Source organism: Pristiophorus japonicus, chromosome 14, assembly GCF_044704955.1.
Source record: "Pristiophorus japonicus isolate sPriJap1 chromosome 14, sPriJap1.hap1, whole genome shotgun sequence".
NCBI classification, from domain to species: Eukaryota; Metazoa; Chordata; class Chondrichthyes; family Pristiophoridae; genus Pristiophorus; species Pristiophorus japonicus.
This window is the reverse complement of record NC_091990.1, coordinates 21,310,794-21,324,417: the sequence shown is the minus strand read 5'-3', so window position 1 is coordinate 21,324,417 and position 13,624 is coordinate 21,310,794.

Here is a 13,624-nt window from a genome sequence, read left to right as displayed (position 1 = left end):
TCCTTTAAGACACTCCGTTAGACCTACCTCTTTGACCAACCTTTTGGTCACCTGTCCCAATATCTCCTAATGTGGCTTGGGGTCAAAGGTTGATTGCTAATTGCTCGCGTAGAGCCTTGGGATGTTTTTACTATGTTAAAGGCGTTATGTAAATGCAAGTAGTTGGTGTTGTAGGGTCAAGAGAGCTCTTCATGTAGAGCTGTACTCATAGGCACCCAAATGCCAGCTAGATTTTAATGTTAGCAGAGAGTACAACCAAACCATAGCAGCTGGAAGCAAGTAGCCCAAGTTTTGGGTGAGTGAGTTGACCATCTGATATTAGTCAATGCATTCCTTTCAAAATCCCTCCATTCCTTGTCCATAAAAGTCAACGTAACAATAGAAAATCCACATAACACCAGCGACATACTATGTTGCTCAATAACAGTGTTACACAACTCGTCATAAACAAGGTTTTAAAAAAAAATAAAGTGAGGATTTGTCCAGCCATTTGAAAGAAAACAGCCATAGATTTTCCTTAATTGACGAATTAAATTTGTTACATTGTGTTTTGTTTCTAGTCTTCTCTCTGAAGGAGCTGCCTCCTATAAAGGAGCAGTTCCACGGACATCCTTCAGGCCATTCTTTGTGTGAGAGTCTAGGCATTGAGCCTCATTGACCACGAAGAGCATCATTGCTGAAACCCTCCCCCCAAATCATGTTCTGAAATTAATGGACTGAATAAAGGGAAAATGTGAACTTGCTGGAACAGGAGCATGTTTCATTACTATCCTCGCTGCATTATTTTCACCATCCTGACTGTGACCCCTTTGCATCTTTTCTTCTCGTTGTGAAATGGATTCCTAGCAACAACAACCACAGGTGGGACTCATTAGTCAAAGTACCTGACTGCAGCTCAGTATTTTAGAGGAAATATTCCACCTGCAGCCTTTATTTTTGTAATTAGAATTGTGCCAAAGATCAGCCCAACACTAAAGGTGGGTGTCGAAAACTAGGCATCAGCCATGGCTCAGTGGGTAGCACTCTCGCCTGAGTCAGAAGCTTGTTGGTTCCATAGTTCCACCCCAGAGACTTGAGCACAAAATCAAGGCTGACACTGCCAGCGCAGTGTGGAGGGAGTGCTGCACTGTCAGAGGTGCTGTTAAACCGAGGCCCTCTCAGGTGGATATAAAAGATCCCATGGCACTGTGAATCAGTCCCTGAATCGCAGACTGAGTGCGAACTGGGAGTGTAAACTGGCTGGCCTCACCTGCAGCTGGGATCTCCATCCCAAAATTAGAAGCTTTTCTTTCTTACTAAGTTTCGAAATGGAGGACAGCCACAGATGTCTATGGGAAAGAGTGTCCAGAAACCAATGAACTTACAACTATTTTGTACAGCTGGTTTTGAAATGTTAATACATGCCTATCGAGAGACAGCAATGTGGTTTTGAGTCTTGATCTGGCGAGAAGGTCAGTCTGGGAGTCGTGGGGCAGTGTGGGGGGTAATTTCAGGCTTTCAACCATTGCAGTGGTTCAAGGAGAAAGCTCATCATCATCTTCTCCCGGCAACTAAGGATGGGCAAGAAATGCCAGCCTCGCAAACATAAGAACATAAGAAATAGGAACAGGAGTAGGCCATACGGCCCCTCGAGCCTGCTCCATTCAATAAGATCATGGCTGATCTGATTCCCGACCTGATGTGATCATGGTTCACATCCTGAGTACAATTACCAACTACAACATGAGGCGTTCAGATAGTTTTAACAATTGAGCTAGTAAACATCTCACTAACTTGCTAGCTGATTTAAAAAAACAGAAACGGTTATAAACAGAACACATACAGCAAGCAATGGGCTGCATTAATTACTATAATGTTTATCAGATACACAGTCCGTTAAATTACACAACTGGTCTTGGATGTACAGAGATACTTTTAGAAGTTTCCGACATTGGTAAACTTCTGACCTTAAAATCAGCAATGAAATTATGCGATTAATTTGATCAATTAGAGCCTGGAGATTCTGGTTGGGTCGCTGTGCAGCCAGAGGCGTGGTGGATGGGACCTGGTGCCCACCCCATCCCAAATCTTGGGGACGGGGTCATTTGCGTAACAGTGGCAGGCACCCGTGCCATTAACAATGGTTGTCCGCTCCACAGGGAGGTCTGGATTTTCACATCAGCACCTCCAGCTGAAGAAAATAATTCTTTATTGGATTGTGTCCATTTCTGGGCACCACACTTTAGGAAGGATGTCAAGGCCCTGGAGAGGGTGCAGGGGAGAATGACCAGAATGGTACCAGGGATGAGGGAATTTTAGGTGTGCGTAGAGACTAGAGAAGCAGGGATTGTTCTCCTTTGAACTAAGAAGGAGAGATTTAATAGCGTGTTCAAAATCATGAGGGATTTTGATAGAGTAGATGGGGAGAAACTGTTTCCACTGACAGGGGGGTCGGGAACCAGAGGACACAGACTTAAAATAATTGGCAAAAGAACCAGAGGGGAAGATGAGGAGAATTTTTTTCATGCAGCCAGTTGTTGTGATCTGGAATCACGGCCTGAAAAGGTGGTGGAAGCAGATTCAATAGTAACTTTCAAAAGGAGATTTGAATAAATACTTGAAAAGGGAAAAGTTTGCAGGACTACGGGAAAGGGCAGGGGGAGTGGAACTAATTAGATAGCACTTTCAAAGAGCCAGCACAGGCATGATAGGCCGAATGGCCTCCTTCTGTGCTGTAAGATTCTATGATTTATTGCCTGTATTGTTTCTTGCCCAACATCAATCTGTCTGATCGCACAGACGCACTTTACGTTGGCTGTACGTTTGGTGGAACGAGTAGGCCCTCAGGTGGAGACCATCACATTCAAGTCCCACCCCTCGCTGTGATGTCACAATGGGCAAGGGGTCAGGCTGAAGAAGTGCCCCACCCCCACCGAAGTTCTTGAACCTGGTCTTAAAGGGACGGATACCCAGCTGTCCAGATTCCAACCCCTGCCTAGAATTCATAAACTTTGCATCAAAAATGGGCCCAAAATTTCTTGGCTAGGAATCCATTGTATGAAATGGGAGGCATATCGACGATTTGGGTACGGAGCCCCAATTTTCATCCCCACATAATTTTCCTACTGCGTTCTCTAATTTGTAAAATTCACCTCTATAATAGGTAACCTGTACCCAACAGTGCAGCACAATGAGTATCTCCGTGACAGTCACTGTGATTAAGTCATGATCCTCCCAACATAGAATTACATAGAAATTACAGCACAGAAACAGGTCATTCGGCCCAACCGGTCTGTGTTGGTGTTTATTCTCCACAGAAGCCTCCTTCCACCCTCCATTTAATCCTAGTTTTCATTGCTGTAAAACCCAGCATTATCCCAAGTACTAATAACATACAATTTCTGTGTCTAACCTTAACTTGTATTATTATTGCCCCATTGAAAAAATTATTGCATTTAAAAGTGAGTAAAAGTGTGGAACTCTCAAATAATACTTTCAAATCAAAGATTAATAGATTTTTGCTAGCCAAGGGCATTAAAGGATGTGGAGCCAAGGCATGTAAATGGAGTTAGGATACAGATCAGCTTTGAGGAGCTGAATGGTAGCCAATTTGTGCACAGCAATCTCCCACTTGCTCTCCTGCTTTTCTTTGAAGTAGTGCTGCAGGATCTTTTACGTCCACTTGAGAGGGAAGTCGGGGCCTCGATTTAATGCCTCTTTCGAAAGACGGCACCTTCAACAGTGCAACACTCCCTTGCACTTTGAGTGTCAGCCTAGATTATGTGCTCAAGTCTCTGAAGTGGGACTTGAGCCCACAAGCCTTCTCACTCAGAGGCGAGTGTGCTACCCACAGAGCCACGGCAGAAAGGAGCGACAAGGGGAGAAAATTGAGTGGAAGAAAGAATTCTTGACAAGCTCATCAACTGCCATGACCAATCAGATGGCTCCAAATAACCAATATACATTATTAGTGGTGAAGTTCATTTACATAAGTAGATTTGTCACATCGTTCATTAATCGGAAATGGCTCATTTGCATAAACGAGCTCCACAGATGCCTCCATCTGGCATGGCTCAGTCGTGCCAATCGTAGAAGGCGGCTCAGTAGGTGACGAGGAAGCTGCAGTAATATTCTGTAAGGGACCAAGCATACAACTTTTGTTACTCAGATCTATACGTGATGGATTTTGTACATTTCTAGATCTCGATCAATGTCCAACAGTGATGACCATCCTTAGCCTCTGTCTAATGGATCAGCTCTCCAGTTAATACTTAATATTAATGATATTTATCCCTCAACCAACATCACTAAAAAACAGATGATCGGGTCAGTGTCACATTGCTGTTTGTGGGAGCTTGCTTGTGTGCAAATTGGCAATCATGTTTCCTACATTACAACAGTGACCACAGTGATCCAAAAGAGGCTGTAAAGTACTTTGAGATGTCCGGGGATCGTGAAAGGCGCTAAATAAATCCAAGTCTTTCTTTGATTGGATGTAAAGAGCTTTGGAACATCCTGAGGTTGTGAAAGGTGCTATGTGAACACACGTTCTTTATTTCTTTCAATAGAAATCTAGCCGCATGCCAGGAACTTTGGCTGGTGTTTCCTCTCCCTATCCCAGGATGCTGGGGCCAATCACATCACCAGCCTGTAAACCCCCAGGCTGACACAGCACAGACTGATCATCAAACCCAGGTCCTGCTGGGTCTCCATGGCTCAGTGGTACAACGAGGAGTCCACTAATCGATTGAGCCATCATTGACTTAGATGTGGGGAGGCTGGGACCAGGGGGTCATAGTCTCAGGATAAAGGGTCAGCCATTTAAAACTGGGGTGAGGAGAAATTCCTTCACTCAGAGGTTTGTGCATCTTTGGAATTCTCTACCCCAGAGGGTTGTGGATGTTTAGCCATTGAGTATATTCAAGACTGATATCAATAGATTTTTGGACACGAAGGGAATCAAGGGATAGGGCAGGAAAGTGGAGTTGCTTTGGAAATTCAGCCATGATCTTATTGGATGGCGGAGCAGGCTCAAGGGGCCATATGTGCTACACTTGTTCTTATTTCTTATGTTCGTATGCTCGTAAGAGCATTCTCACTTTGAATGATGCCTCTCATGTCGCCTCATTTACCTTTTTTGGGGCTCTTTGCCCCGACCGTCGTTTCTCTTTAAAAGAAAATCAACAAGTAGCATCATCACATGTGGCAACAAATGAGATATTTGTTTCTGGTAATGTTGATGAATAAGAGAGTTTCCTCTCCTTCTGTTCTGGTGCTTACCTCGGCAATACAGTATTACACAGACCATCACCACCAACACGGGCAGCAAAACCAAAAATTACCATTTATAAGTGTTGTCAGCACGTTTTACTGGAGTTACCGGAGTATCTGAAGCCGCTGCAAAACACACACACATGCAATGCATGAGCAGTGATACGTACAGCACATGAACAACATATGCTTGCTAGCTTCAATTTGTTCTACATATTGTCCAATAGCATGATGGAGACTATTTCACTTAAGTTATGAGCACAGAATGAAAGGACACTGATTTAAAAAGCAGAGATTAGGTGAAATATTTCTCTCCCACAGAGTAAAAGATGTGAGCCAGTCTCCCAGTAAAAACCAACTGAGGCTGAGTCCATGAACATCAAGTAGGAGCTAAGTACCTATCTGGCTGGGATAGGGCTGGCACAGACATAGACTGAGACGAACAAACTAAAAAAAATGATCAGGAAAGGGAAGATAGACTATGAAAGTAAACTAGCATGAAATATAAAATCAGATAGCAAGAGTTTCTACAGGTATAGAAAAGGAAAAAGAATGGCTAAAGTAAATGTTGGTCCCTTAGAGGATGAAACCTGGGAAAATGGAGATGGCAGAAACTCTGCACAAATATTTTGTATCAGTCTTTATGGTAGAGGATACTAAAAATATCCCAACAGTGGATAGTCAAGGGGCTATAGCTGGGGAGGAACTTAACACAATCACAATCACTAAGGAGGTGGTACTAAGTAGGATAATGGGACTAAAGGCAGATAAATCCCCTGGACCTGATGGCTTGCATCCTAGTGTCTTAAGAGAAGTAGCGGCAGGGATTGTGGATGCATTGGTTGTAATTTACCAAAATTCCCTGGATTCTGGGGAGGTCCCAGCAGATTGGAAAACTGCAAATGTAACGCCCCTATTTAGAAAAGGAGGCAGACAAAAAGTAGGAAACTATAGACCAGTTAGCCTAAAATCTGTGGTTGGGAAAATGTTGGAGTCCATTATTAAAGAAGCAGTAGCAGGACATTTGGAAAAGCATAATTCAGTCAGGCAGAGTCAGCATGGATTTATGAAGGGGAAGTCATGTTTGACAAATTTGCTGGAATTCTTTGAGGATGTAACGAACAGGGTGGATAAAGGGGAACCAGTGGATGTGGTGTATTTGGACTTCCAGAAGGCATTTGACAAGGTGCCACATAAAAGGTTACTGCACAAGATAAAAGTTCACGGGATTGCGGGTAATATATTAGCATGGATAGAGGATTGGCTAACTAACAGAAAACAGAGAGTCGGGATAAATGGTTCATTCTCTGGTTGGCAATCAGTAATTAGTGGGGTGCCGTAGGGATCAGTGCTGGGACCCCAACTATTTACAATTTATATTAACGACTTGGATGAAGGGACCGAGTGTAATGTAGCCAAATTTGCCGATGATACAAAGATGGGAGGAAAAGCAATGTGTGAGGAGGACACAAAAAACCTGCAAAAGGACAAAGACAGGCTAAGTGAGTGGGCAAAAATTTGGCAGATGAAGTATAATGTTGGAAAGTGTGAGGTTATGCACTTTGGCAGAAAAAAATCGAAGAGCAAGTTATTATTTAAATGGAGAAAACTTGCATAGTGTCGCAGTACAGTGGGACCTGGGGGTTCTGGTGCATGATACACAAAAGGTTAGTATGCAGGTACAGCAAGTGATCAAGAAGGCCAATGGAATCTTGGCCTTTATTGCAAAGGGGATGGAGTATAAAAGCAGGGAAATCTTGCTACAGTTATACAGGGCATTGGTGAGGCCACACCTGGAATACTGCGTACAGTTTTGGTTTCCATATTTAAGAAAGGATATACTTGTTTTGGAGGCAGTTCACAGAAGGTTCACTCGGTTGATTCTGGGGATGAGGGGGTTGACTTATGAGGAAAGGTTGAGTAGGTTGGGCCTCTACTCATTGAAATTCAAAAGAATGAGAGGTGATCGTATCGAAATGTATAAGATTATGAGGGGTTTGACAAGGTGGATGCAGAGAGGATGTTTTCACTGATAGGAGAGACTAGAACTAGAGGGCATAATCTTAGAATAAGGCGCCGCCCATTTAAAACTGAGATGAGGAGAAATTTCTTCTATCAGAGGGTTGTAAATCTGTGAAATTCACTGCCTCAGAGAGCTGTGGAAGCTGGGACATTGAATAAATTTAAGACAGAGATAGACAGTTTCTTAACCGATAAGGGAATAAGGGGTTATGGGGAGCGGGCAGGGAAGTGGATCTGAGTCCATGATCGGATCAGCCATGATCGTATTAAATGGCGGAGCAGGCTTGATAGGCCGTATGGCCTAATCCTTTTCCTATTTCTTATATTCTTTTATAATAATATTTGCAACACCTGCATTTTCACCTCCTGCCTTCCCACTGTCCAGGGCCCCAAACACTCCTTCCAGGTGAAGCAGCGATTTACTTGTACTTCTTTCAGGTTAGTATACTGTATCCGCTGCTCACGATGCAGTCATCTTTACATTGGGGAGACCAAACGCAGATTGGGTGATTGTTTTGCTGAATACCTCCATTCCCTCCGCAAGCATGACCCTGAGCTCCCGGTCGCTTGCCGTGTTAATTCTCCGCCCACTCCCACTCTGACCTCCCTGCCCTCGGCCTACGACAGTTCTAATGAAGCTTAATGGAAGCTCGAGGAACAGCACCTCATCTTCCGATGAGGCACTTTACAGCCTTCTGGACTCAACATCGAATTCAACAATTTCAGACCATAATCACTGCTCCCATTTCTTTGGACAGCAGATGTCAGTAATGATTCTGTTGTTGCCATTTACAGCTCCTCTTGACCCATCTTTTGTTTCTTTACTTATCCCATTACCATCCCCTTTTGCCTTGCACCCTATCACAGACCTTCAATCTTGTTCTGCCCTCCCCTCCCTCCTTTCCCTGCCTCTGTACTCACTTAAACCCTGTTACATCTCCAACTTCTGTTAGTTCTGATGAAAGGTCACCGACCTGAAACGTCAACTCTGTTTCTCTCTCCACAGCTGCTGCCTGACCTGCAGAGTGTTTCCAGCACTTCCTGTTTTTATTTCAGATTTCCAGTATCCGCAGTATTTTGCTTTTGCTGAACAATTTTGACATTTGTTCTCAGGATGTAGAAGATGCAATGATGACAAGGCTACATTTCTCGCCCAGCCCTAGCTGCCGCAGCTTTGTAGCGAGTTTTTAATTCACAATTGAGGGGTCCAGAACAAGTGGACGCAGATACAAGATAGGAGGAGGAGGAGAAAGTTTTGCACACAGAGGGTTGTGGGGCTTTGGAATGTACTGCTGGGGTTATTGATTGAAACAGAGTCCATGGGGGGTGAATTTCCATGGAGCTTGAAGTTTAACACAGAGATTTAAATTTGGCTGGTGCCACCCCCTTTTGGATCCCGCTACTATCGTATTTAAATGTCATAGACCCAACCGGACATAATGCTCGAGTGATTTTATCAGCTGGGTGTTGTGTGGTCAGTTTCCATTCTTTAAGAGTAGTACAGGTTGAACCTCCCTTATCCAGAACTCCCTTATCCAGAACCACCCCTCAACCAGAACCATTTCCAGCCACTGGGTGGCACAAGCACAGAACTCCGACATGAACAACTTGAAGTCCTTCCTCGTTGCTGACTCCCGCAATCGCTGGCCTGACCCCGCGATCCACCTCCCCGCCCATGATCTCTCTGCTGCACTCCCAGCCCCAAGCCAGCCAGCCCCGATATTCCCTTGCTCAGTATCTGTACCATCCAATTTAACGTGACCACCCCTCGCCTGGAAAAATCCCTTATCCAGAATAGGCCAGGTCCCGAGAGTCCCAGATAAGGGAAGTTCAACCTGTATTTCAATTTAGTTTGTTTCTCGATGTTACCCATCACTTTTTAATGTTGAATTTTCCCATTTTCCCCACGAAAGATTTTCTCTATTTTCCTTGACTGAGCCTGTTTAATAATTTTGAACTTTGTCTTAAACCTGGTTTCATGAATGCTTTGGCATGCCTGATAGGTCATCCCAGTACACAGGAAGTTTAATTGTACATAGTTCAGAGCAGCCCATTCAAGAGACAAGGCGGGAGAGTTTCAGTAGCGAGCTTTTATTTCACAACTGGGTCTGTGGAAATTCACCCCCCCCCTGTACACTGGGATGACCTATCAGGCATGCCAAAGCATTCATGAAACTAGGTTTAAGACAAAGTTCAAAATTATTAAACAGGCTCAGTCAAGGAAAATAGAGAAAATCTTTCGTGGGGAAAATGGGGGAACTTCAACATTAAAAAGTGATGGTCTCTGTTTCAATCACTAACCCCAAAAGCCTCACAACCCTCTGTGTACAAAACTTTCTCCTTTTTACATTTAATCTTGTATCCTCTGGGTGTCTGTCTGATGTGGACTCAATGATGTGGGTTATGAATTTGTTGCCATAGGAATGGGCACTATCCAAACTGTCCTCATGACCTCATCAAGGTGAAGGATATTGGTCCTGGGGAATGGGAGAGTTTCCATTTCAGGTAACCAGTGTCAACATTAAGTACTCCCAAGTCAAGTATAGGATAGTTACATGCAGGGTAAAGTTCTTTTGTACTCATCCCCAACAATGTCCTTAAGCCCACCACAGAACTTGTTTCCATTCTGTTCACCCCATCACCTCTCTGCATTTGAATGCCAATTAGTACTGAATCACATTAATTTTGTAGTATGGGTCAATGGAAGTTAATTTGCCCCTGTTCACACTCATTTCAGGTCCCACATAAAGGAATCAGAAGGCATCAATGAACTGGGATTAACACTAGAACTAGGAATATAACCAACAAGTAAGGCCTTATGCCTGAAGCTCTCCCGCCTTGTCTCTTGAATGGGCTGCTCTGCACTATGTACAATTAGACTTCCTGTGCACTGGGATGACCTATCAGGCATGCCAAAGTATTCATGAAACCAGGTTCAAGACAAAGTTCAAAATTATTAAGCAGGCTCAGTCAAGAAAAATAGAGAAAATGTATCGTGGGGAAAATGAGGAAACTTCAACATTAAAAAGTGATGGCTAACATCGAGAAAGGAACCAAATTGAAATAAAATTGAAAAACCAATAAAGAGGAATGGAAGATTGCACGGGCTTGGGGAGAAAGAGGGAAAACAAAAATTTCAATTGAAAATAATGCAAAAAAGTAAGGTTAGTGATAAAGAGCTACTTGAAAATCTGAGGGTGGAGAGAAAGCTATAGGTTTGGAAAGGAGAGACAAAAGTCTAACGAGGAAGTCCATAATGGCTAAAATGATTTCTTTGGGATACCAGTATTAAAACCATAACTTCAGTTGGGTGCCCTCACTTTCCAGAAGACAGTCATGTTGTTTTTGGGCACAATGGTTTAGACTAACAGAGTTGCATCTAATTCACATGCTATATTAGCACAGAACACTGTCTGAGCCTGGTGAAATGCACCTGAGCCTATTCACTCTTCTGATCAATGTGCAGTCAGAGTATCCCGAGGAACCTGTGCTCACAGCTGAACCCAGGGTATGGCCCTTCTCCTTCTTCCATCAAGAGCAATCAGCCTGATGGAGGAAGAGGAAGGCTTATGTTGTGTGTACTTGCAAGTTTATAGATGAAGAGGATTCGATAGTTACCAGTCTCATTTACAACCATGGAGTGACCACTGCTTTCAAAGTTCCTTGCGAAGCGTCGCACCGGAATGTGCCACTGTCACTGAAGTAGAGAAAGGCAATCGTGTGACTGACAAATATCCTTCTTTCTTTGCCATTATCGGTAGGTGTTAAGTTTGAAGTCACGGGCTGACAACTGCTTGCCTCTGATTTGCACCAATGCACCTTAACCTCTTGTGTTTGATTAGCACAGAATTCAACTGTACAGTTCAGTGTTAGACTGTCTCCCACAGTACGAATCAACTTAGCTCGGGGGTATCTTACAACCAGCGGGCAGGCATGATTTCCATTTCCTGAAATAGAGAACCGGTAGGTCAGTCAACATACCATATCTACATTCCCCCATCACTATCTCCCACACATTTTCTTAATGCTTGTATAACAGTCCTCCAGTACCAGACCCAAATGGCTACTCTTCAAGTGTATGTCCAGACAATTAACCCTAGAGTTCCTGACATGAATTTACATCCAAATGGTTGAAAAAGATCTCCCCGCAGTCATGTCAGGTACCTGTGCCATACTTCCAGATATAATTGATGGCATCAAGGTACACAGGCTACTAGTCACCCGGACATGCCTTCTTTCAGTTCCTATGGATTGGAGGGTAGCTAATGTAACCCCAATTTTTTAAAAAGGAGGGAGAGTGAAAACAGGGAATTATAGACCGGTTAGCCTGACATCGGTAATGGGGAAAATGTTGGAATCATTTATTAAAGATGTAATAGCAGCGCATTTGTAAAGCAGTGACAGGATCGGTCCAAGTCAGCGTGGATTTATGAAAAGGAAATTATGCTTGACAAATCTTCTAGAATTTTTTGAGGATGTAACTAGTAGAGTGGATAAGGGAGAACCAGTGGATGTGGTGTATTTGGACTTTCAAAAGGCTTTTGACAAGGTCCCACACAAGAGATTTGTGTGCAAAATGAAGGCACATGGTATTGGGGGTAATGTATTGATGTGGATAGAAAACTGGTTGGCAGACAGGAAGCAAAGAGTAGGAATAAACGGGTCCTTTTCAGAATGGCAGGCAGTGACTAGTGGGATACCACAAAGTTTAGTGCTAGGACCCCAGCTATTTGCAATATACATTAATGATTTAGACAAAGGAATTGAATGTAATATCTACAAGTTTTCAGATGACACTAAGCTGGGTGGCAGTTTGAGCTATGAGGAGGATGCTAAGAGGCTGCAGGGTGACTTGGATAGGTTAGATGAGTGGGCAAATGCATGACAGATGCAGTATAATGTCGATAAATGTGAGGTTATCCACTTTGGTGGCAAAAACAAGAAGGCAGAATATTACCTAAATGGTGACAGATCAGGAAAAGGGGAAGTGCAATGAGACCTCGGTGTCATGGTACATCAGTCATTGAAAGTTGGCATGCAGGTACAGCAGGCAGTGAAGAAGGCAAATGACATGTTGGCCTTCATAGAGTGAGGATTTGAGTATAGGAGCAGGGAGGTCTTACTGCAGTTGTACAGGGCCTTGGTGAGGCCACACCTTGAATATTGTGTACAGTTTTGGTCTCCTAATCTGAGGAAGGACATTCTTGCTATTGAGGGAGTGCAGCAAAGGTTCACCAGGCTGATTCCCAGGATGGCAGGACTGACATATGAAGAAAGACTGGATCGACTAGGCTTATATTCACTGGAATTTAGAAGAATGAGAGGGAATCTCATGGAAACATATAAAATTCTGACGGGATTGGACAGGTTAGATGCAGGAAGAATGTTCCCGATGCTGGGGAAGTCCAGAACCAGGGGTCACAGTCTAAGGATAAGGGGTAAGCCATTTAGGACCGAGATGAGGAGAAACTGCTTCACTCAGAGAATTGTGAACCTGTGGAATTCTCTACCACAGAAAGTTATTGAGGCCAGTTCGTTAGATATATTCAAAAGGGAGTTAGATGTGGCTCTTATTGCTAAAGGAATCAAGGGGTATAGAGAGAAAGCAGGAATGGGGTACTGAAGTTGCAAACATGAGTGGCCATAATCATATTGAATGGTGGTGCAGGCTCGAAGGGCCGAATGGCCTACTCTTGCACCTATTTTCTATGTTTCTATGTTTCACGCATTGCTTCTGGAAGCAAGATTGTGAATGGGGTACTTCCAAGACATCATCCTGAATTATGGTTAGTAAGTCTTTAAATTAAGACAACAACAACTTGCATTTATATAGCGCCTTTAACGTAAAACGTCCCAAGTTGCTTCATAGGGGTGTTATCTAATCGATGAACACAATAAGGAGCAAGAATAATTTCAGTTGCAAGCAAATTTTCCCTGTTTGTCAGGCATGGCTCAGTGCACAGCACATTCCCCTCGCAGTCAGCAGGTTGTTGGTTCAAGTTCCAATCCAGAGACTTCAGAACAAAAATCTAGTGTAATGCTGAGGGAGTGCTGTACTGTCGGAGGTGCTGTCTTTCGGATGAGGCATTAAATGTAGGCCATGTCTGGCCTCTAGATTGTATGTAAAAATATCTCATGACACTATTCAAAGAAGAGCAAGAGAGTTCTCCCTGGTGCCCTGGGCCAATAATCATCCCTCAATCAAAATCACTAAAACAAAATATCTTGCCATTATCATATTGCTGTTTTGGGACCTGCCTGTGCACGAATTGCTACAGTGACTATACGTCAAAAGTTCGTCATTGGCTGTGAAGTGCTTTGGGACATCCGTAAGTTGTGAAAGGTGCTATTT